The 25,933-nt window shown below is 50.0% G+C and overlaps 1 pseudogene; it reads left to right on the plus strand.

Moving 5' to 3' along the window:
* The first annotated feature begins 417 nt into the window (after positions 1-417).
* Positions 418-7,533, plus strand: LOC132237650 (NHP2-like protein 1; annotated as a pseudogene).
* The last annotated feature ends 18,400 nt before the right edge of the window (positions 7,534-25,933 follow it).

Here is a 25,933-nt window from a genome sequence, read left to right on the forward strand (position 1 = left end):
GGCCAATGTGGCATCGATGGGCTGGGCTGTGCACTCGTGGGCCGAGCCAGGAGAGCCAGGCGGCTCTTCAGGCCGCTGTCCTCATGTCAGTGACAGTGCAGACACCGAGGAACACAGCAGCCAATGACGTCTGCCGGAGGGTGAAGTTTTCCTGTCATTTTTGTACCTTCCTTGTTACTATCCTAAAACTTACCGATATTTTCATCTTTCATAAAGAAAAGCGCTCAGGGAACCAAGATGGTGGCGTAAGGTACAGACCTGTGCGTGCTGCCTCCCACAACAACATCGAGACTACCAAATATAGGGCAAACAGCTATCATACGGAACCATGGGAAAGCTGGCCCAGTGGAGGCTCTACAACTGGAAGGAAAGAAAGAAGCTCAGTGAGACTGAGTAGGATGTGCAGAGGCGCCAAGAATGGAGGTACGGAGCCGCGTGCCAGGTGGGCTGCAACTGGATGCGCGGTTTTTTTCAATCGGAAGGGGCTACAAACTCTCGAATGCACTGAGCTTTTTGGGGCGGGATTCTGAGGTCCCAGACCCCTACGGGGAGAGGCGGGACGGCCTTGCAACGGGTCAGAAAGCGAGGGTGGCTGTCTCGTGGAGCTGTGCACCGGCACGCTGGGATGCAGAGACTTGAAGTAGCGGAGAGGCAAGGAGGTGAGGAGGCGCAGAGACACCATTGCCCCTTGATCCACCCTGGTGATTCCTGGAGGCCCCGCCCTACTCAATTTACATCCCCACCCAAGCTGTGCCAGTGGCAAAAAAGGAACCACCTGCGCTTTTGCAGCCCAACCCAACAAACTGCAGATTTCAACTCCTCGCATCCATAAGGGACACACTCAAGAAGCAGAATCAGGTTCGGAGGAAGCCAGAGCCAGACACAGCTGGGCTGGTGACATGGAACTGCTGTACCAGTAAACGCACAAGCAGGCCCACCAGATCCAGTCTCACATGGGTCGCTGGGAGATGGCAGACAAGCAGTCTGTGCACTGAGTAGAAAACGAAATCCAAGCAGGCATACCAGATATTCAGCCACCAGGAACGCCTGGAGATTTTGTCCAGCAAGGAGCTGCCCAACAAAAGACAGAATGCCAAACTTTGTGTTGCTGAGACGGCCGCTGGTGAGGCTGAGACAGCCCTGATGAGGCTGGGACGGCCCCTGGGAAGCCGAGAAAAATACCACATGATCTCACTCATTTATGGATAATAAGGACCATTATAGACTGATGAACAAAAATGGATACAGAGGCAGAGCAGCATTGAGCAGACTGTCAAACTACAGTGGGAACCCTGGGGAGGGATGGGGGGGGGGGGTAGGAGATCAACCGAAGGACTTACATGCATGCATATGAAAATAACTAATGGACACAAGACACTGGGGGGTGGGGGAAGCCAGGGGAATGTCAAGGGGGGGGAAAAGGAGACATGTGTAATACTCTTTGTAATACTTTAAGAAATAAAACAAAATTAAATTTAAAAAAAGAAAAGAAAAGTTCTCAGGGTCTTGAGGAGAGCCGAGGCCCCGGGACCACAGCCTGGACTGAGGCCGATGTAAATCTGAAGGCCTCCCTCTCGCAATGCCCCCCTCATCGAAAAGATCAGCCTCCTTCGGCAGGCGTGTAACCACAAGCGGCTTCGGAAAGGAGCCAACGAGGCCGCCAAAACCCTCAGAGGCACCTCTGCGTTCCTTGTGATGGCTGCCCACGCAGAGCCCCGGACCCTGCCCCTCCCGCTGCCGCGTGAAGACAAGAACGTGCTCTACGTGTTGGTGCGCTCCAAGCCGGCGCTGGGGCGGCCTGTGGGGGCCCCAGGCCTGTCCTCACCTGCTCTGTCACCATCAAAGAAGGCTCCCCGCTGAGCAGCAGATGCAGCCCACCCAGCAGCCCACTGAAAGGCTCTGGCCTAACCCGCTGGCCTCTGCCCCGCTCCCGCCCCTGGGTGTGCATCAGATGGTCTGTGTCAGCACGTAGGGCTCCAGCTGCCTTCGATTGTAGTGGCACATCTGGTTTGTATATTAAACAAAAGCACTCAGCTTGTTGTGAATCGGGCACTTAGGCGTTTTTCCTTTTCTCTTCTTCTCGAAACAGGAATGAACTACTCAGATTTGGACGAAATGCTGGTGGTGGGGAGTGCAGTTAGTGCAGCCTCAGAGGCCAAGGTCAGCTCAGCACAAGAAGTCTTCCTCCATCAGGGCTGCCCACTGGCTTTGGAAGCAGCTCAGGCTGGACGTGGCTCCCCGCTCACTAGGACGGTGCCGGAATACAGTCTCCTTCCCCATCTTCCCGCTCCCCCCCACCCCTGTCCATGGCCCTGGCACTTTCACTTCTCGCCAGCATCCCCACAGGATCTTTTTGTTGTTTATCCTCACATGAGGATATTTTTCCATTGCTTGTGGGAGGGAGGGATGGAGGGAGAGAGATGGCAGGGGGCAGGGGAGGGGAGCAAACGCGTAACCCAGGTACGTGCCCTTGACTGGAAATCAAACCTGAGACCCTTTGGTGGGTCTGATGCTCTAACCACTGAGGGCACCCAGCCCCCCCGTGCCAGGGCCAGGAGGTGCTCCTGGTCTGCCAGCAGCCGCTGGCTGTCCTCTGCTTCCCCACTGAGAATTGGTTACCAAGAGCCTTTCCAGGTGGAGAAAAAGGCCGAGGCAACAAGTACGCAAAAGCGGGCACCCCCGATCGCTGGTCCTGCAGACAAATCCTCTCTTGCCATGCTCACTGCACACTCACTGCTCACTGCTGTGCTCACTGCACACTCTGTACACTCACTGCTCACTGCTGTATTCACTGCACTCAATGCACACTCTGCCGTGTTCACTGCCGAACTCACTGCTATGCTCACTACTCTGTGCACTGCACACTCAGTGCTGCGCTCACTGCCATGTTCATTGCACCCTCAGTGCACACTCTGCCGTATTCATTGCACACTCAGTGCACACTCTGCCGTATTCATTGCGCACTCAGTGCACACTCTCTGCCGTATTCATTGCACACTCAGTGCACACTCTGCCATATTCATTGCACACTCAGTGCACACTCTCTGCCGTATTCATTGCACACTCAGTGTACACTCTGCCGTATTCATTGCACACTCAGTGCACACTCTCTGCCGTATTCATTGCACACTCAGTGCACACTCTGCCGTATTCATTGCACACTCAGTGCACACTCTCTGCCATATTCATTGCACACTCAGTGCACACTCTCTGCCGTATTCATTGCACACTCAGTGCACACTCTGCCGTATTCATTGCACTCAGTGCACACTCTCAGCCACACTCACTGCTGCGCTCACTGCCATGTTCACTGCACATGGGGGTCATTAGATAAGGGCTGTGGCTGCATTCAGCAACCCCCGCCTCCTTTTCCTCCAGGGCACACCGCTGGACTACAATTCCCAGCCTCCCCATCAGCTAGGCAGGGACACAAGACTGAGTTCTGGCCAATGGAATGTGGACAGGAGTGATGAGCACATTTCCAGGCCTGCCTTTCTGTCAGCTTCCTTGCCTGCACAGCTGGGAGTGATAGTGGACCCAGAGGCGGAAGGTTCCTGAATCCCTGCAACACTGTGTAGGACTGAGCCACTCAACCAGAAAAACCCTCTTGGGAGGGGAATAAACTAGAAACGTTTATTGCGATGCATCAGGGAGATGCTGGGGTTGTGGTCACAGCTGTCGGCCAACCTAACACATTGCCATTTCTATTATTACTGAATATTTTTACTTATTTAATTTTTATCCCTTGACACTTTGGGCTTGGTTGGCACAGATGAATTGTACCTTTCGAGGTTGTGTTGTTTGTGATGGCATTTCAAGCCCCTCTTTAAGCTCTGCGTCTTTTGTGTGCCCTCACGCCAGCCCTGGGTCCCCCATCCGCAGAGCCCAGTTCCTCCTGCAGATGCCCATGGAATGCGACTTTGTGTCCACTGTTTCCTGCTTCGGCGCATTCCTCTCCCACCTGTTTTTCTCCTCTTCTCTCCTTTCTATGGATTCCTTTGTTCATTCATTCACTCATTGTTTTAGCAAATATTTATTGAGCTCCTTACTCCGTGCTAGGCATTATGTGAGACTCGGGGATATAGCAGGAGACATGCAAACACCACCCCCGGTCCCGAGTCTAATGGGAAGTAAGATAGTCAAACGGCCTCTAACATCTGCCTTAAGCCAGGCCGTCCTGGTCCTGGTGCGGACCGAGTGGTCGGGGTAAGAAGACTTGTGCTATGGCAATTTGGAGGTGGGCACCAATGGAGAAAGGATTTTTTTCCACACTCAGTGCACACTCTCTGCTGCACTCACTGCCGTGCTCACTGCTGTGTTCACTGCACACTCACTACCACGCTCATTGCACACTCACTGTTGTGCTAGCTACACACTTTCTGCCATGTTCACCGCACACTCAGTGCACACTCACTGCTGCGCTCACTGCATGCTCATGCCCTGGTTACTTCTTTCCTCCACTGTTTGCCAGAACTATCACTGGGAGAAGGAGGCCCAGGCACTATTCTGCCCCGGTGCAGTCCGGGCGGCACTGCTGGGGGCCGGTAACTAAGTAACTGCTCAGACCGCAGGAAAACACGGTGGTGGCCATTTTGGAACCAGCAGCTGTCTTTTGACACACCATTTGTGAGCCTGGCAATTAAAGTCTTCCTTCCTTCCTTCCTTCCTTCCTTCCTTCCTCCCTCCCCTTCCTTCCTTCCTTCCTCCATCCCTCCCTCCCTCCCTCCCTTCTTTCCTTCCTTCTTCCTTTTCTCCTTCCTTCCTTCCTTCCTTCCTTCCTTCCTTCCTTCCTTCCTTCCTTCCTCCCTCCCTCCCTCCCTCCCTTCTTTCCTTCCTTCCTCCCTTCCTCCTTCCTTCCTCCCTTCCTCCTTCCTTCCTTTCTTCCTTCCTTCCTTCCTTCCTTCCTTCCTTCCTTCCTTCCTTCCTTCCTCCCTCCCTCCCTCCCTTCTTTCCTTCCTTCATCCCTTCTTCCTTCCTTCCTTCCTTCCTTCCTTCCTTCCTTCCTTCCTTCCTTCCTTCCTTCCTGCCTTCCCTCCCTCCTTCCTTCTCTTTCCCTAGCAGAGAACTCTGCATGGAGGGATAATGATGAGTCCAGAATTACTGGGGCTCTTTCAGGACTCCTAATATCCCTATTCCAAAATATGGAGGACCCTGCATCTTCACATATAAAGGAAGCTCAGATGCAAATTTCAGCTGCACCACTGCCTGCTGCCCACAGCCTCCGGCTTACTGTCCTGGGGAGACCTGTGACCTTGGGCAGACAGCTTCAGCTTCTCCAACTGTAAACTGGGAGTTATACCACCCACGTCATGGGGTTGACAGAGAGTTACATGAAACAAGGTACCTAAAATGCTTAGGCCTGTTTCTGGCTTTCTCTCAAAATCCATAATAATACCTACTGTGCAGGGCCTGTGCATAGGAGGTCAGGCCCTGAGGGCAGGACTTTGTGCTGCTCTCCCAGTATCCTCCTCGGTGTGCAAAAGCAAGGGCTACATGATAGTATCACTTTGTTAAAAGAATGGGGGACAAAGTGGTACCCCATCTTTAGACCCCCAGCCTTTATACAGCCCTCTCTTTCAGGCTCTTGGGTCCCCTATCAAGCGCTTTCTTGCATTTTAGTCTCCCTAGGTAATATTTACACTTTCACTTGATCAACCAAATGCACTTGTTTGTTTATTTTTATTGATTTTAGAGAGGAAACCTCGATGAGAGAGAGATGGCCACCCATTGCCTCCTGTAAGGGTCCCACCCTGGGATCCAACCCACCGCCCCTTGGTGCACAGGAGGGTGCTCCAACCAGCCTGGCTCAACCATGTTAACTCAGGGTGAGAAGTTTGGACTTTTGGGTTGAAATTCTGTGTTAAGGACTTTTGTCCTGATGGGGACCTTCGGGTGCCTGCTGGCCGGGAGGGGGCTGCTTGGGGAGTGGGGACGGCCTATGATAAATAGTGTTGATCACTGCTCTGGTTGTGTTTCAGGGCCACTGGTGGATTACCTGCAGCCAGGGTCTTCTCTCCTGTCCCCTCACCTTTCACTTCTCTTAATGTCATTCCCACAGCCACTTCTGAGCTTCCACGAGGCTCACAACACAGGCCCCAGCCCTTCTCCCTGTGTCGGGCCAGCCTCCCTCTTACCCCGTGAAGCTTTGCCCAGGGGCAGTTCACCTTCCTGGACCTGCCAAGGGACATTGGTGCTCCTGACCCACAGCCCCCGCCCGGCTGCCCAAGGACCCTCCGGTGCCAGATGAGGAAACCGAGGTCCAGATTTTAGAATAATGAGCCCAGCCTCGCCAGTGTGGCTGTCACGGAGCATCAGCTAGGAACCAGGCGGTCATGGGGTGGTTGCGGTCTTGATCCCTAGTAGGTGGTGTGCAGGAGGCAGCCGCTTAGACTAGGATGCAATGCTTCTCTCTCATCATTAGCATTGCTATCTCTTCCTCCCTCTTCCTTCATCTCTGAAATCAATTAAAAGTATTTTTAAAAAGTAAACATAAGCCCTAGCCGGTTTGGCTCACTGGATAGAGCGTCGGCCTGGGGACTGAAGGGTCCCAGGTTCGATTCTGGTCAAGGGCATGTACCTTGGTTGCAGGCACATCCCCAGTAGGAGATGTGCAGGAGGCAGCTGATCGATGCTTCTCTCTCATCAATGTTTCTAACTCTCTATCCCTCTCCCTTCCTCTCTGTAAAAAAAATCAATAAAATTATTAAAAAAAAAAAAAGTAAACATAAAATGAGTGAATGAATGAATAAAAAAAAATAATGAGCCAAATCAAGTTGAATCAAACTCAGTTTTTCTTGTTGAATATATTCTTTGACCAGAGTGTTTGGTTCCCATTTGCCCTTGGTTGTCAGCAGCATTATGAATGGTTGGTGTGGCCACGTCACCATATCCTATATAATAATAAAGGGTAATATGCAAATTGACTGACGGGTGGAATGACTGGTCACTATATGCGCACTGACCAATGCAGGAGCTGCCCCCTGGTGGTCAGTGTGCTCCAACAGGGGGAGCTCTGCTCAGCCAGAAGCCCTGAGCCAGGCTCAGGCGGGCCTAAGCCATCAGTCAGACATCCCCGGAGGGGTCCTGGACTGCCAGAGGGCACAGGCTGGGCTGAGGGGCCCCTCCCCAGGGCACGAATTTTGTGCACCCGGCCTCTTGTATGTATGTATAGTTTTGTTATCAGAGAGGTGCATGGGTGGTCTTTCTCTGTTGCTCCTGGGGTGCTGCTGGAATGAGCACTTCCACGGGAGGATGAGATGCGGTAGAAGCTTTGTTTTCACCGAATTATATCCTCGGTTTCCAAGGTCCCGTTTCCCTCAGTCCCACCTGGCAGCTGAGAGGCTGGGGCTGCAGCAGAGCTCGGAGCCGCGCCAGCGCCCAGAGCTTCTGTCCACCTTGGCACTGGGCGGCATGGTGGACATAGTTGAGCCCATCAGGCCCTTGCGTGGGCCCAAGAGCGCCCCTGCAGAGAGAGCCCCAAGGGTGCGAGAGCTGAGAGCCACCAGCAGCCCGCTCATTCATGGGGGAGATTGACCGGCAGATCTTCCCGCCCTTCCAGTGGCCGCACCTGCTCTGGCCCATGGCCTGTTGCCTGGCCCATGGCCTATTGCCTGGCCCATGGCCTGTCCCCTGGCCCATGGCCTGTCCCCTGGCCCATGGCCTATTGCCTGGCCCATGGCCTGTCCCCTGGCCCATGGCCTGTCCCCTGGCCCGTGGCCTGTCGTCTGGCCCGTGGCCTGTTCCCGGTGACTGACTTACAAGTACCTTCCTTGTCACCCGACTACGGGTGGGCCGGGGACTGCATCTATGCTCCCCACGGGTCCCTTCCCCAGTGCCTGTGGGGACCATCCTGGGGGTCACCCTGCAGCCTCCTGGGAAGCTGCTCAGATGGCTGCCCTGCTGTCGGGGCCTACCCCCACCCCCCCACCCTCACCCCCGCCGCCGTCCATTACTCATAACCATCAAATGACAGCAGTATCGGTTCCATCCCAGAAAAATCGTGAGGAAGAAAAACTATTATATTAATACATTTGACTGTAAGCTTCTTAATATGCTTCTTGAAACGGTTAATTCGGTTACTGACTCACCAATACCAGCTCCAGTAGTGGGTTAACGCGATTTCCTCAGAGAAAACCAGGATTTTGGGAGGAGCCAGTAAGCTATACCCCGACGGCACTGCGGAGCTGTGCACATTCAGGGTGAGGGCGGCGTGGGCACAGCGGCTTTGCGGCTACCCCTCCAGGGTGGCCCTGAGACACTGTAGTGATTTCAGCCAGCCCAGCAGCTGTGCGCCTGCACCTTAAACGGGCTACACGCTATTGCCTTCCAATCAGGGCTAGGAAACCACCGGCAGGCTTCCCCGACACGGGATTCCCTTTTAATGTCATGTACTGTTTGCTATGTTTTCACAGGGAGCATATGGCCTTTAAAATAATGATGTCTTAAAAAGTTACAAAACAAACAAACCTGGAAAAGTTCCTTGGTCGGGAAAAGTGCTCAATTTCTGAAGGGACCTAAGCTCGCCTTGTCATTAGTGCCATCTAGTGGTCAAACTAAGTCACCGTTCCGCCGCTGAGCACAAAGCAAGGGCCGGGAGGACCGGGCTGGAGTCAGCAGGATGGTCAGAGCGCGTGGTGGGCATGCCACAGGCACTTGCCAAAGCTGCACAGAGTTCACACTTGCTGAACTAGTAATTCATCGCTGAATTCATTCAGGCAGGGTGGTGTGTACATACCAACACTGAATGCCAGTCAATGGAGGAAACACGAATTTTCGGTCACGTGGAGTTCTTAACCTCTTCAGAGTGCTTTCTACCATTGTATTTGTTCATCACAATAGTAAGTGGCATAAGAAGATCAAATAGCTTTAGTTTCTTTTTCAGATGACAAAGGCAAGGCCGGGGGGTGTGAACAGCCCACGGTCAGCCCGATGAGCATTGCCCGGGCGAGACCTGGAACCCTGGACTGGAGTGACTGGCATTCCGTTCCCGCTGCAGCTGGGTGCGAGGGAATGCAAGCTTGATTTCACATTTAGCTATTTTATTAGAAACCATGACCTAGGGCTCTCTAAGGTTGCTCTACCATTTCTGTAGCTTGTGTTTTGTTTCCTAGCCCTTTTTATTATTTGCCCTACCATAACTCTGTTTGGAGAGCTGATTTTTAGCATCAGAGCTAAATGTATGTATCATTTCTTTTTTTCGTATTAATCAAACACATTTTAACTTCTTCCAGTCTCCTAGTCGCCACCATGTGTACATGTTGAATAATTCTACCCCAGAGTAAGGAAACTTGATATTTTTAAATGAGTGCTCATAACAAATATATGTATCTGTTTTTATATTTTAAACTATTAAAATTCGTGCATGGGGGTGTGTGTCCCTTAGCCCAGCCTGCACCCTCTCCCATCTGGGACCCCTAGAGAAATGTCTGACTGCCAGTGGGATCGGGCATTAACGGGCACTTGGACATCCCTCTCACAATCCAGGACTGCTGGCTCCCAACCACTTGCCTGCCTGCCAGCCTGATCACCCCTAACCACTCCCCTGCCAGCCCGATTGCCCCTAACTGCCCTCCCCTGCTGGCCTGGTCCCCCCCAACTGCCCTCCCCTGCAGGCCTGGTTCCCCCCAACTGCCCTCCCCTGCCGGCCATCTTGTGGTGGCCATCTTGTGTCCACATGGGGGCACCATCTTGTGTGTTGTAGTGATGGTCAATCTGCATATTACCTCTTTATTAGATAGGACTAGAGGCCTGGTGCACGGATTGTGCACCGGTGGGGTCCCTCGGCCTGGCCTGTGGGGATGGGCCAAAACCGGCTCTCTGACAACCCCTGAGGGGTCCCAGATTTTGAGAGGGTGCTGGCCAGGCTGAGGGACCCCCACCAGTGCACAATCACGGCCAGGGAGGGACTGTGGGAGGGCTCCAGGGCATGTCCGGCCCGTCTCACCCAGTCCCCATTGGCCTAGCAGCAAGCTAACTTACCGGTTGGAGCATCTGCCTCCTGGTGGTCAGTGCGTGTCACAGTGATTGGTCGAATGGTCGGACGCTTAGCATAGTAGGCTTTTATTATATAGGGTAATAAAGCCAGAGCATGGGCTTATTTCTGGATTCCAGTTCTTAAATCACCTGACCAGGCCTAAGGACTGGGAAGACTGACACCATGTCTCGGTCATGAGTGTGACCCCCAAGTGCCTGGCTTGTGCCTTACTACACACAGACTTACTGACTGAATGAAAAAAGAAAACCTGTGGCCCAATGAGTTTTCTCTATACCCTGGTGATACTTCCAGTGGCAGTTGTAGAAGGTGAAATAAACCAATACTAGTATTTTTTATGAGCCCTTTATGACAATGTCAATACAAGGCAGAAAAACATGCTGAAATCTTTTGTTTTCTCTTTCTGAGCAGACTTCTTGATGATGTTCTTTTTTTTCGGGCACGGGTCCCCATTTGCCTATAGTTTGGTAATTTCTGGCAAAATAACAAATTCACACAGGATTTACCCAATTCTTCTAGGAAATCCTTCTTCACATAAATCCCTACATGTGGGAAAGGACATATGTATAAAGTTATTCAATGTAGCATGGTTTGTAATTGCAAAAGATTATAAACATCTTAAGCTCTATCAAAGGGGGCTTATTGCTGAGAAATAACAGCCATCTCATAGCTGAGAGAGTCCACATGACGACACCCTATTGTTCATGTGTCCTCATGTGTCTGTGTCGCCTCCAAGCAAGAAAACATAATGTTCCACTGTCTTTTTGCTCTTCTCCACCAAAACACACATGTGAAAAAGACTGCTTCTAAATAAACACAACAGCCTGTACGTGTACCTCGCAATATAAAATTAAGATGTTCTTATAAACTGTGTTTCATGAATTAAATTTGGTCTAAATTGATTCTATTCTAAATCCTTTTGAAATAAGGTGATTCTATGTCTAATTTATATTTACTGAGCTCAAGCTAAGAAATATATATCCATCCCCTCTGCCCCCCAAATAAAAGGAAGCCAACATCCTGAAAAAAATCCCAGCCTTCTTATTCACTGAGGTTGAAGTAACTACAAGACAGAGTTTGGAGTGTGCGTGACCCAGAGGCAGTTACAGTCCAGAGGATGGCGGTGGCGTGCAGCCTGTTCTAGCTGTGCCTCTATCCAGAGCCTTTTCTCCCCCCCCCCCCCCCCCCCCGACCAGGTCGCCCACCCTCAATCCCTCCACGTAAGCTGCCAGTTTACTTTATACGCATCCCTCCTGGGCTCCTGGAGTTGGAGGCCACATGACCTCAAACCGCCTTGGTAAAATGTGAGTGAGGGGCTAAAAGATTCAAGGGCACCTGCTTGGTACATTCCCCCTGCTATTTCCTTTCTTCTTTCTTCCATCTCCTGCTATTTTATCTTTCCCCCACGATGGCTTCACGTGAGCTGGCGTAGGGACGGGGACGCCCACCGGGCCCTGGCTTCCGGAGAGAAAGCACAGGAGGAAGATGAAGGAAGACACCCGTTCTGCCTGCCGCCTGCTACACAGCAACCAGGGACCATGGAGTCCCCAATCCTTTCTTAAAGCCTGTCCATCTGGTCTGGGTCTCCTTTTTTCCCGCCCCCTCGCCCATCCTACTTATAATTATCCAGACAAAATGAAAGTCTGTTCCAGGCACAGTTGGAAATTCTCCACTCTTGTCTCAGTTTCATAACAGGATTGTGGGGCAAGACCACGGAGGCTGATGCTTGGAGGGGCATCGCTTTCTTGCGGGAGAATAGCGACCGCCTTCCTGGTGACATCTGCTGTAGGCTTGGCAGTGTGCTGTCCCGTGGGGAGCACTGGTGCAGGCACTGGAGACGGTACCTGGAGTGTGGGCAGAGGGCCTGCCAGGCCTAATGCTGGAGAGGAAGCTGAAGCTTCAACTTTGCAACCCTAACAGCTACTTAAAAAAAAAAAAAAAAAGCCAGAATTTATATTTCTATTTAAAAATGTTCAAGGGACTTGAATACAAAGGCCCAAAGGCTCGAAGATGTCCGTTTGTGAAGATCGTCCTGAGGCGGCGTCTGCTCCCCCTCCACTGCTACGGCCACACTCGGCCCTGGTGCTCACACACTCCGGTAGTTTCTCTAGTGGAGCAGTGATGATTTTCTCGCTACCACAGTCTCTCGTAATGACGGAAAATGCAATACCAGAAACGGTCACGGAGCGTTTGCCGGGAGGAAAGGGCTCTGGGCACCCGGCACGGTGGATGGCGAAGCATCAGCACCGCCAGCGAAGCCAGTGAGCGTAGATGCTGAACAAAGGAGCGCGGCCCTGGGGCTGCTCCATGCCAGGGGAGCCGGCCCCACAGGGGCCTTACCATGTAGTGGCCACCCCTGTGGTTTTACCCGCAGCAGCAATGCCGACCCTCAGAGCACTCTCCACGGGTGCTCCCTACAGCTGGCCACCAGGCTGAGCAGGGGCTTGGCATCAGAGAGACAAATGTTCTCATCTTGGCTTATTATGTGGGAGACATTGGCAAATTATTACATTCATTTGAGTTTCAGCTTCTCCATTTGCAAAATGGAAATAAAAATATCTACATCAGAGAATGTAATAAGGAGTGGACGAGACAATTAAGCAAATCATACTTCCCCAAACTGGTGGCAGTAAAGCAAACGCTATTCCCACGGCCCTGTGCTTCACAGGACAGAGGGTTCACGCTGTGGAGAGTGTGTCATGATTAGGGCCGTGGAAGAGAGCCTCCCATTTCAGCAACACCCAGGTCTTCAACAAACAACAGAGACCACCCAGCAGTGAATGGGCTCGGGAAGCCATGTGATAATTCTGTACAGCAGTGACAACTCACCTTCCTGTCAGATGTTCCTGTTTATCTTTTTTTTCTCAAGGTACAAAAATTCCCTTTCTTTCTTTCCTTCTTTCTTCCTTCCTCCTTCCTTCCTTCCTTCCTTCCTTCCTTCTCTTTCTTCCTTCCTTCCTTCCTTCCTTCCTTCCTTCCTTCCTTCCTTTCCTTTCCTTCCTTCCTTCCTTCCTTCCTTCCTTCCTTCCTTCCTTCCTTCCTTCCTTCCTTCCTTCCTTCCTTCCTTCTTTCTTTCTTTCTTTCTTTCTTTCTTTCTTTCTTTCTTTCTTCCTTTCATTTTTAACTTTATTGTTGAGAGTATTACAGATGTCCTCTCCCCCCACACCATTGCCCTCCTCCAACAGAATCCTGCACCACCCCAGACCTTCAACACCCTATTTATTGTCTGGGTCCATGGGTAATGCATATCCTTTATAATAAAAGCCTAATATGCAAATCAACCAAATGGTACAACAACCGGTCGCTATGACACGCACTGACCACCAGGGGGAAGACGGTCAACGCAGGAGCTGCCCCCAGCCAACAGGCCCCAGGCCAGCGCCCTCCCCCATCACCTTGCCAGTCGCCTCACAAAGGGAGGCAACCAGCGGTAGCAGCAGGGCAATTGGGACTGGGGCCAGCCAGTGAGTGGGCGGCTCCGCTGCCCCAATCTCCCCGCCAGTCACCTCCAAGGCGAGTGCCAGCGGGGGTCCCTGATCGCCCTGCTAGTTGGCCCACAGATTGTCCCTGATCGCCAGCCAGGCCTAGGGACCCTACCCATGCACAAATTTCATGCACCAGGCCTCTAGTATGCATATAAGTTCTTTGCTTAATCTCTTTCCTTTCCCTCTACCCCCTTCCTTCTGAGATTTGTCAGTCTGTTTCATGTTTCAATGCCTCTGGTTTTATTTGTTTATTAGATTCCTTGTTTGTTTACATTGATTTTTTTGTGAATGTCCCATGTCCCGTGTGGTTCAGGGTTCAGGCTCTGGAAGAGGGGCCGCACACAAATGAAAGAGATGAGACAAGAAATAATAATTTGGAAACTGGTGGGCCAGGTGAGAGCCCATCCCAAGAGGATGGACTCCACTTTTGCTCAGGCCTTGCCATAGTTTTATTTAGTTTGGGATACACCTATAGCCCTTAGACAGGCAATTTCCAGTAACAGACAGACTATCTTATCAGTAAGGATTTATTTACATGACTATCTGGTGGGGAAGTTGCTTCAGTTACCATGGTCTGGACTAAATAGTGGGTGCATAGCTCTGACCTATGCCAGGGCTCAAGGTTCACCAGCATTCTGGGCTCCTTGTCCACATCTCTCTGCTAGAGAAGACAATAGGCAGCTTCCCACAATCTTTAGATTCAATTGTTGATATGTATTTATTGCCATTTTAGTGTTCATATTTTGATCTTTCTCCTCCTCCTCCTCCTCCTCCTCCTCCTCCTCCTCCTCCTCCTCCTCCTCCTCCTCCTCCTCCTTCTCTTCTTAAAGAATACCCTTCAACATGTCATGTAATACTAGTTTGGTGGTGATAAACTCCTTTAGCTTTTTCTTGTCTGGGAAGCTCTTTATCTGACCTTCAATTCTAAATAATAGCTTTGCTGGGTAGAGTAATCTTGGTTGTAGATCCTTGCTTTTCATCACTTTGACTATTTCTTGCCAATCCCTTCTGGCCTGCAAAGTTTCTGTTGAGAAATCAGCTGACAGTGTTATGGGTGCTCCCTTATAAGTAACAGGAGGCTTTTCTCTTGCTGCTTTTAAGATTCTCTCTTTGTCTTTAACCTTTTGGCATTTTAATTATGATGTGTCTTGGTGTAGGCCTCTTTGGGTTCCTCTTGTTTGGGACTCTCTGTGCTTCCTCGGACTTGCATGTCTATTTCTTTCACCAGGTAGGGGACGTTTTCTGTCATTATTTTTTCAAGTAGGTTTTTAATTTATCTTCTCCTTCCAGCACCACCACTATGCAAATGTTGGTACACTTGAGGTTGTCCCAGAGGCTCCTTATACTATCTTCATATTTTTGGATTCTTTTTTCTTCTTGCATTTCTGATTGGGTGCGTTTTGTTTCTTTAAATTCCAAATCGCTGATTTGATTTTTGGCATCCTCTACTCTAATGTTGATTCCTGTATATTATTCTTCATTTCAGTTAGTGTATCCATCATTTCTAACTGCTCTTTTTTTATGTCATTGACATTCTCACTAAGGTTCTTGAAGTCCTCACTAAATTCCTTGAAGTTCTCTTTAAGTTCCTTAAGCATCCTTATAACCATTGTTTTGAATTGTGTATCTGATAGCTTGTTTGCTTCCATTTCATTAGTTCTTTTCTTCTGTTCTTTCATTTGTGACATGTTTGTCTTCACATATTGGTTGCTTCACTGTGTTTGTTTCTATGTATTAGGTAGAGCTGCTATGTCTTCCAGTCTTGGCAGAGTGGCCTTGCGTAGTAGGTGTCCAGTAGGGCTCAGCAGCTGAGCCTCCCCAGTCACCTGAGCTGGGCACTTTAGGTGTAGGTTGTGTGCACTGTCCTGTTGCAGTTGAGCCTTGATTGCTGTTGGCATAATTGGGAAGGTTTGACCATCAGGCGAACTGGCTGTGCAGACCAGCTGTGACTACAGTGGAAGAGCTGTTGTGCAGGGGACCCCACTCCCCCCGAGGAGGACTTGCTTCTGTGGGGCTTTGGTGCTTACTGAGTCTGCTCCTTGAGAACGTCATTCATGTACATGGTAGGGTTAGGGTTAGGGCCGGCACAAGCTACAGAGCAATCTGCAGCTTGCTGCTACTTGTGTTGGGTTTGGAGGTGCCCAGGAGAGGACAAGCTATGAACCAAGGCAGGTTGCTGCTAGTGCAGGGCCTGGGACTACTTAGTAAGAGGTATGGGACACACTGAGGCTAGCTGCTGCTTGTTTAAGAGATTTTAGAAAAGTCTGAAGCCTGAGCCAGAACAGGCTATTCACATGGAAAAGCCATTGCAAACAGCTTGGGTGGGGCTGCAAATTGGGTGGGGTGGGGTCTCAGGGAATCACCAGGGATGGGTGAACAGTGTGGGACAGGTTGGTGGAGACCGCGATATAGCGACTCCCTGTCAGCACTGTGGCAGGGAGATCTTAGCAAGGAACAATGGCCTCTGTCAACACTTTTGTCTGGGAGAAAGCTGCCCCCAGTTCTTGCCCTGATTCCAGACCATTTAGTTCCTCCCCATATGTCCCTGGATCCTTCCAAGCTACTGCCCCAGTGCTGGAGCTCAGAGGGAGTGAGTCTGAGTAAATCTGTGCACTGGTTCTTTAAGAGGAACTGCCTGGGTCTCCAGCAGCCTGTCATTCAGCCACAATCCCCACTGGTTTGTACAGCCCAAAGTTATGGGGACGTCTCTTCCCGGCTCTGGAACCCTGGGCTGAGGGGTTCAATGTGGGGCTGGGACCCCTTGCTCTTCACAGGGGGCCTCGGCAGCCAAGATATCCCTCCCGATTAAACACATGCCACATGTGGGTGTCGGACCAGCCTGTTCCTCACCTCTGCCCCTCCTACCAGTCTCAATGTGCTTCTTCTTTACTTCTCTAGTTGTAGGGCTTCCATTCAACTGGATTTCAGGTGATTCTGAATGATGGCTGTTCTGGGGTCTAGTTGTAATTTTGATGTTGTGGGAGGATGGGAGTATCAATTTACCTACACCACCACCGTGGCCCCTCCCGCTCTTTGGTGACCTTTTATTAAACTTCTCACTAGGTAGCAGGCACTGTTCAGCTCTTACACAGGGAATGCAATGAGCACCACAATAGGGGCCCTGTCTTTGCGAGGTTTAAGTTCTGGTCAGGAAGGCAGATATTAAATAAATAATTCCATAATTATTTTAACTGCCACTGAGTGATGAATACAAGGTGCTATGAGAGTCACCAGCAGGGTGAGGTGTGGGGTCTAGGCTGAGGAATTCAGGGAGGGCCTCCCTCAGGAGGTGACACTTAAGCTGTTAATGAGGTAAAGATGGCATGGGGTGAGGAGGCTGAGGGAGACACTTGCTGGCACAAAGAGCCTGGTGTTATTGGAATGGGACTTGAGAGTATGTGAGCAAGTTAAAGGAATGCCATCCAGCCAGCACGGCTGGACATTGAGTGAGACTTGCCCGTTCTCTTTGTTGGTTGTGTGGCCTCAGGCAGCTGCTTTAAGCCTCCTGAGCTGCAGTTTCCTCATGATGGAGTCATTACCACAGAAATAAATGAAAGCGTTAGGAGCGATGTTAGCTTTTTTGTAGTTACGCACCAATAAGTTCTTATGTTCTGTGCTGACCGAAGTGTGCTAATACTGAAAGCATCTGAAGGGCTCTGCTTGTCATGTTGGCTCCTAGCATTTCAGAGTGGCTGCTGGGGAAGACAGGGCAGGAGTTAGGAGACACTTGTGGACTCTATATGCTAAGGAGCTTGCTTCCCGTCAGCCCGACTGACCCTTCTGCAGCAGCAGAATCGGATGTTGGGGCCCCTGGATCAGCTGACCCACTGTGATAGGGGCATGGTTTCCATAGCAGCCTTTATGGGGGTTCTCGCTGGGGTTTCTATGCTATTTCTGAGTAGAATTTCTATTCTGTTGCCTCATATTTGTTCATTTGACTTCTAGAACATCTATTTGTAAATATTTTCTCATGTTTATACTTTCAGTTCCACACACCCTTCTCTGTAACTCCAAAATCCACAATGCTCTGGAAATCAAAAATTTCGTTTCCAACTCATTTGGTGGAAAACCTGCCCTGATTTGCATTCATTTTGTGGCAAAATCAGATGTGAAGCTATAGTCTTTGTTTACTCCACCTGATGTTAATAATCATGCATTTTTCTGGAGAAACACAACTGTGCTCATTATGGGCATTAGACCTGCATATACATATGAAGTATTGGAGTCTTCAAGCTTCCTGTACTTCCTAATACAAAACTCTGGGAGATGTATTATTTGGGCAGTGTGCTATGTGCTTCGAATAAATGTACAATCATTACAGGTACCTGAATTTGACATAGTGGCAGAGCAATTCTATTGCAGCTAATAAACAGACTAAATCCCTACCAACCATTGCATACACATGTTATGATGCATATGCTTTTCACATTGGTATGAATAATTGTGTATAGATATTCAAATTCCATCTAAATATAGTTATCTATTTCCTTAAACCTAATACTTTATATTTGAAACCCTTTAGAATATAACTCCCCTGTAGTTGCAGGAGCAGAAATGCTCACTAAATTTGTTTGTGAGAACTGAGTCTTTCCTAAGTCTGTTATCCTGACCTCACATACCCTCTAGAGCAGCGGTTCTCAACCTGGGGGTCGAACGACCCTTTCACAGGGGTCGCCTAAGACTATAGGAAAACACATATATAATTACATATTGTTTTTGTGATTAATCACTATGCTTTAATTATGTTCAATTTGTAACAACGAAAATACATCCTGCATATCAGATACTTACATTAGGATTCATGACAGTAGCAACATTACAGTTATGAAGTAGCAATGATTGGTTCTCAACCTTCCTAATGCCGCAACCCTTTAATACAGTTCCTCATGTTGTGGTGACCCCCAACCATAAAATTATTTTCGTTGCTACTTTGTAACTGTAATGTTGCTACTGTTATGAATCGTAATGTAAATATCTGATATGCAGGATGTATTTTCATTGTTCGCGACCCACAGGTTGAGAACTGCTGTTCTAGAAGAAGGGACAAACAAGCTTACTATTTTCCTTTTGTTGCCTGGTTAGCCTAGCATTTTAGTACACTGTGCTCGTCATTTATTGTAGAAGGGCAACTTTAATTATGGAGGCAACTCACAGAGCCATTTGTAACCAGTCCTTGGCCTGAGCACCCTGAGCGTCCCTGTGGGGAGGAGGTAAGCCGTGGAGCAGGCATTGACACTGTGACCTTTTATTTCATTGGAATTCTGGGAGTTCCAGGTTGGGTCCAATGTGGAGGCAAAACAGAAATAGCTTTGCAACTTTCCTGTTTCCTTTTCCTGGCACAAAGAATCAAGGCCAGAAGTGTCGAGAACGTACAGCTGAATTAGAATTGTGTTTGTGAAACAATTGAGAGGATTTGTTAAAGAGATCCTCCTGCCCTAGATGGTTTAGCATCTCAGTGAATAGTGACGGCCTGCGGACTGAAGGGTCCCGGGTTCGATTCCAGTCAAGGGCACATGCCCAGGTTGTGGGCTCGATCCCCAGTAGAGGGCATGCAGGAGACAGCCAATCAAAGATTCTCTCTCATCATTGATGTTTCTATCTCTTTCTACCGCTCTGTTCCACTCTGAAATCAATAAGAATATATAAAAAAGGAAAATACATATTTAAAAAAAAGTAAGACAGAAAGGGTTCAAGCCGTCATTAAAAAGCCAGAGTGGCCGAAACCGGTTTGGCTCAGTGGATAGAGCGTCGGCCTGCGGACTGAAGGGTCCCAGGTTCGATTCTGGTCAAGGGCGTGTGCCTGGGTTGTGGGCACATCCCCGGTAGGAGGTGTGCAGGAGGCAGCTGATCGATGTTTCTCTCTCATCGATGTTTCTAGCTCTCTATCTCTCTCCCTTCCTCTGTGTAAAAAATCAATAAAATATATTAAAAAAAAAAAAAAAGCCAGAGTGAAGCCCAGCATGTAAGTGATTTCACGTTTTAATTTTAAACCTTTGTTCCATGTTTCTTTTTTTTTTTTAGGATTAATTTTGTGATCTCAACTGAAATTTTTAATGCAAACCCAGTTTAAATTTAATTGATATTCTTTAAGATAATTATAAAAGGTATAAACAGCGAATGGGATTTCTGTTTGTCTGCAGTATAATGTCGGCCATCTATCTTTTAGGGGTTTTGGTTTGCTCTTCCCTTGTTTATTGTGAAAATAAGGAAATCGTCTTTTCTGTCAGAGAACAGTGTAGACTGCCACAATGTTGGGCTGCGTGACTTGGCAGCCGCCATGTTGGCCGCAGGGCCTGCCGCGCCCCTGGGGGCCCCCGAGCTCTGACTTAGCCAATCACAGAAGGAGTGCCTGCTCACTGAGGCAGGGTGGGATTTCAGGGGTGGAGTTTTACCGCGGAAATGCGGATGGGCAGGAAGTGTGCCTGCCTCTCGGGTTTATTTAATACTATTTTTAAGCTAATCTCTTAAATCTAGAAAACTCTGCTTTCCTTAAACTAAGGACAATTAAAGGTTATATGTTCCCTCCCTAAACAAAAGTTGAGTAGCTTATGTCAAAGTCTTTAAAAGGGACTGATAGCAGTAATCCAATTTCTAAAGTGAAGTATGATAAAATTCAGTTGTCATGATATTCTTACATGGTATTATTCTACAAGTTTCATTAATATTTTTTGATGCTTTATTCCAAACAAACTTATAAATTAATTCTTTGAATGTTTGGCAGCAACTTAAGGACATGAAAGGATTTATTCCCTTCCACTGTGTGGAAGGCCCGCTGGGAAGGCACTTAAGCATTCTGTATTGACCTCTCTTGACCTTTTTTTTGCCAAGAGGATTCCAATTGTCTACAGCTGTTATCTGAGCTCTCTGTTCAAGCTGAGATCATGAAAAGCTGGTACCATGATCTGTTTCTTGCCCAATGGCATAAGCTGGGCCCTCTCTGGAGAAGAAACCTGGGTTCCCCATGATCAAGGCCGGGCAAACATGTTTCTAAACAGCAAGAGCTACGCAGGACAAAGTCCTCCATGAGGACAAGACTTTTATCCCAACATAAAAAACATGCACAACCCCCACATACTGTCGACTACATCAGACAGGGCAGGACATGGGTAGGGGACGCACTCGGTGGCTGAGAGGGGCACCCTGACATGAGGTCTGACTGCAGTAGAAAGAACTGGGGCTCACAGGCCAGAGGTCAAACATCGGCGCATCAGTTTTACAGCTGGGTGACCTCTGATGTGCTTCTTACTTGCTCTACATCACAGTTTATTCAGCTCCAAAATAAGGACAGTAATGTGCCCTTTTCTTGTCTGTGTGAGAATTAACATAGGGAGGCCCTGAAAACACTAGCATCTAGCAGGTCATCATTCAGTTGATGTACTTTGGTTAATGTGTGATGTTCGGTTCTGGGCTATAGGGTCTCAGGGTTGGATAGAAGTTGAAGACGAGAGGAAAGAAAGTGGAAGTATGGGAAATAAAATGAACAAGAAGATTAGTAATTCTTTTTTTTAATTACTGGTAAAATATATTTCTATTGATTTTAGACAGGAAGTGAAAGGAAGAGAGAGAAACATCAATGATGAGAGAACCATTGATCCGCTGCCTCTTGCATGCCCCCAAATGGGGACTGAGTCTGCAACCTGAGCATGTGCTCTGGACTATAATCGAACCCGGGACCCTTCAGTCCGCAGGCCGGCGCTCTATCCACTGAGCCACGCCGGCCAGGGCAGACTGGTAATTCTTAGTAATCTGAGTAGGAAGTCCAAATCTCTGTGAAAACAGTCAAAAACTGCAAAAGGAGGTAGTATCTCCAAAGGCACAAAGGTTACGTGGGTGGGCGAGAGGCATGGGGTCCAGCACACTGTTCTCTCAGAGTCCTTCGGGGAGAGGACCTGTGTGTAAGGGGGAGAGGAGCTGTGTGTAAGGGGGAGAGGAGCTCTGTGTAAGGGGGAGAGGACCTGTGTGTAAGGGGAGAGGACCTGTGTGTAAGAAGAAGAGGATCAGTGTGTAGGGGGGAGAGGACCTGTGTGTAAGGGGGAGAGGACCTGTGTGTAGGGGGGAGAGGATCTGTGTGTAAGGGGGGAGAGGATCTGTGTGTAAGGGGGAGAGGACCTGTGTGTAGGGGGGAGAGGACCTGTGTGTAGGGGGGAGAGGACCTGTGTGTAAGGGGGGAGAGGACCTGTGTGTAAGGGGGGAGAGGACCTGTGTGTGTAGGGGGGAGAGGATCTGTGTGTGTAGGGGGGAGAGGATCTGTGTGTAAGGGGGGAGAGGATCTGTGTGTAAGGGGGAGAGGACCTGTGTGTAGGGGGGAGAGGACCTGTGTGTAAGGGGGGAGAGGACCTTTGTGTGTAGGGGGGAGAGGACCTGTGTGTGTGTAAGGGGGGGAGAGGACGTGTGTGTGTGTAAGAGGGTGAGGACCTGTGTGTAAGGGGGAGAGGACCTGAGTGTAGTGGGGAGAGGACCTGTGTGTGTAAGGGGAGAGGACCTGTGTGTAGGAGGGAGAGGATCTGTTTTTAAGTGGGTGAGGACCTGTGTGTAGGGGGGAGAGGACCTGTGTGTAAGGATGGAAAGGACCCGTGTGTGTAGGGGGGAGAGTACCTGTGTGTAAGGGGGAGAGGACTTGTGTATGTAGGGGGGAGAGGCCTTGTGTGTAAGGGGGAGAGGATCTGTGTGTAGGGGGGAGAGGACCTTGTATGTAAGGGAGGGAAAGGTGGGGTGATGATACTGTAACAGTTTTGGGGGAAGGACCTCATTAAATATCCCGGAGGAATATATCGGCCAGGTATCTGGAAAGTGACATTGGAGGATTAAGAGGTGAAAGAGGGAGCTGCAGCGACTGGTGGAGAAGCTGAACATTTGTGAGGTAAATATGATTCGAGCTTCTGCCCAGTGACAGCGGCTGGCATACTATCTCAACGTCCTTCAGGGTTTCGGAACCCCAAACTAAAAACTAAAAAAAAAATAAAAAATAAATAGTTGTAAAGGTAAAACTCATAAAACATTTGAACAAAAATTGAACCAATATGACAAAAGAAGTTGCACAATAATTCAGGCTGCAGAGGCAATCCTACTAACATTTTGATGTATTTTCTTCCAGCTTTTTAACTTATGTATGCCACAGCTGTATGAATCTTGAATTTTTTTATTCTCAAATTCTCTTTATTTAAATGTTAATATCATTGGAAGATACTTTTTTTAAAAAAATATATTTTATTGATTTTTTACAGAGAGGAAGGGAGAGAGATAGAGAGAAACATCGATCAGTTGCCTCCTGCACATCTCCCACTGGGGATGTGCCCGCAACCCAGGTACATGCCCTTGACCGGAATCGAACCCGGGACCTTTCAGTCCGCAGGCCGACGCTCTATCCACTGAGCCAAACTGGTTTCGGCGGAAGATACTTTTTAAAAAATTTATTTTTGTTACTCCTCGCCCAAGGATATTTTCCCATTGCTTTTCAATAGAGTGGATGGTGGCAAGGAGTAGGGGGGAGAGAGAGGGAGAGGAGGAGAAAGATACATCGATATGAGACACATTGATTTGTTGCTCCCCCCCAACCCCCGGCTGGGGAAGGAACCTGCAACCCAAGTACTTGCCCTTGACTGGGAATCAAACCCATGACCCTTTGGTGCGCTGGCTGACACTCTAACCACTGAGCACCTCAGCCAGGGCAGGAAGATACTCTTTTAAACATCTTACCTAATAATAGACAAACATGCTAATTGACTGTACCTTTGCTGCATTCCCAAGCCACGCCCACCAGCCAGAGTGACTGTATGCAAATTAACTGAACCAAGATGGCGGCCAGCAGCCACAGAGTTGGGGCAAGCAGGGGAAGAAGTCAAGCTTCCTGGCCGGCTGCTTCCTCCTCTCAAGGCAACAAATTTTCAATTATAGAAGGTAAATAAACCCCAGATACCTGCTTTCAGTCACCATGGCCACAGAGCTGGAGCGAATAAAAAAACAAAACAAAAAAAGGAAAGGCTGGGAGCTTCGGTCCCCACGGGCTTGGTCAGCCTGAAAATGGCCCTCAGCCCCTCACCCAGGCTGGCCAGGCACCCCAGCGGGGACCCCTACCCTGAAGGGGCTGTGGCCAGCCTGAAAACAGCCCTCAGGCCCTCACCCAGGCTTGCCAGGCACCCCAGTGGGGACCCCCACCCTGAAGGGGGTGTGGGCAGCCTGAAAACAGCCATCAGCCCCTCACCCAGGCTGGCCAAACCCCCATGGGGTGAGGGTCCCCAGTGGGGGGCTTGACCAGCCTGCAAACAGCCATCAGACCCTCACCCAGGCTGGCCAGGCACCCCAGCAGGGCCCCCACCCTGATCCGGGACACCCTTCAGGGCAAACCAGTCGGCCCTCACCCGTGCACCAGGCCTCTATTCTATATAATAAAAGGGTAATATGCAAACTGACCCTAACAGCAGAATGACTGGGAATGACTGGTCACTATGACACACACTGACCACCAGGGGGCAGATGCTCAATGCAGGAGCTGCCCTCTGGTGGTCAGTGCGCTTTCACATGGGGAGCTCTGCTCAGCCACAAGCCAGGCTGATGGCTGCCAGCACAGCAGTGGTGGCGGGAGCCTCCTCTGCCTCCTCAGCAGCGCTAAGGATGTCCGACTGCAGCTTAGGTCTGCTCCCTGCTGGCAAGTGGACATCCCCTGAGGGCTGCCAGGGGATGTCTGCCAGCTTGGGCCGATCCCCCAGGGAGCGGGCCTAAGCCAGCAGGTGGACATCCTCCGAGGGGTCCCAGACTGCAAGAGGGCATAGGCCGGGCTGAGGGGACCCCCCCCACCCATCCCCGAGTGCACAAATTTTTGTGCACCGGGCCTCTAGTATTTTCATAACTATTCCTTTGAATAGATACATTCCAGTGTACTGAACCAGTGTCTGTGATTTGACAATTCAGGTTGTTTCCTTTTCTGGTGGTAATGAATATCACCAACGTAATTTTCAATTTCCTCGAATATAGATCCCTCTTTTCCGGGGGCTTCCATCATCCCCTCCCCTCATTTCAGGCGGGAATGCAGGGAAGCCAGATGAGTTGCCAGAACGAAGCACCTTGGGAACTTGTTTGTAGGCTCCCTGGAGAGCCCCACTCAGATCTCCCCCACAGGGAGGCCCTCTGGTCTGGGAAGGTGTCCCCTGGCACTCAGCCATGCCAGGGCCCTGAAGGAGGGTGTCCACTGGCCAGGCAACTGAGCTCGCCTGTGGACGGGGCACAGAGGCCACAGTCTAGGAAACCTCCCATCCATAGGACATTCTCCTGGTGCAATTTGGTTCTGCCCTGCCAGGAGGCAGGCCACTCAGTGACAAGGTGGCTGTCCTTTTGAGTGGTTAGAAACCCCGCCCCACTGTCTACTCCTTTTTTAAAAAATATTTTTTACTGATTTCAGAGAGGAAGGGAGAGGGAGAGAGGGATAGAAACATCAATGATGAGAGAATCATGGATGCACTGCTTCCTGTGTGTCCCCCACTGGGGATGGAGCTCACATTCTGGGCATGTGCCCTGACTGGGAACTGAACCGTGGCCTCCTGGTTCATAGGTGCATGCTCAACCACTGAGCCATATGTGGACTCCACTTCTCTTCTGCCCATTTTCTAGCTGAGTGGTCCTCACCCAGCCCCTAGGGAGCGTTTTGTAACTGTGTGGGCTTTCTTTTTGTAATTGCAGCCACGGAGGGGTGCACCAGCCCCTGGCTATGGTGGGGTAAGATGTTCCCGAGCAGCCTGCACAGGGAAGCACTGCCTGCCCAGGTCCTCAAACGTCCCCTGGGACATTCATGTAGGTGAAAACTGTTTAATTATCTGAGTCTAAAATTTAATACGGTTAAAAAACCGGTTTTAATATACAGTGAACTTTCTAGGAATGCAATTACAGCTGCGTGTGAATGTAGGGGAGGAGGCCGCTAGGAGTGCTCACCACCTCTCACATCTGGGCACCGAGGGTGCAGGCGGCGGCAACCGTGGGCGGGCAGCAGCGCCACCCCCACTCCACGGAGCTCCCGCCGCTTCCAGTCAGGCCTCAGCACTCACACAGCAGAATACTGTGCATGTTATTTTACTGCAAATTACGTTTTTCCATCTCCCTTCCTGTTACAGCAGGGCCGCGGGTGGCTCTGACAGTGGTACGTATGGAGTTAGGCGACATTACCGATGGTTGCAGAGCCGCACAGGGACGTGGTCATCATGAAATGTTGGTTATGAAAAACGTGAAGCTTGAGCCCTGGGCGCTGATGGGCCGCACAGTGCTTGGTTCCCGCCCCTCGCGGGCCCATCCGACGCCGGCTCCTCTCCCCAGCCCCGCGCAGGGCCCCAGGGCCCCCGAGGCCCGGCGGTTCCTCCGCCGGGAAGCACCGATGGCCCCGCGGGACCCAGAAATGATTCGGGCTGCGGCCCTCCTCCGCAGACTCTTGTCTTTGCTTTTTAAAAACCTCCTACTGCCTCCTTCCTCCCCT

Source organism: Myotis daubentonii, chromosome 6, assembly GCF_963259705.1.
Source record: "Myotis daubentonii chromosome 6, mMyoDau2.1, whole genome shotgun sequence".
Lineage (NCBI taxonomy): Eukaryota > Metazoa > Chordata > Mammalia > Chiroptera > Vespertilionidae > Myotis > Myotis daubentonii.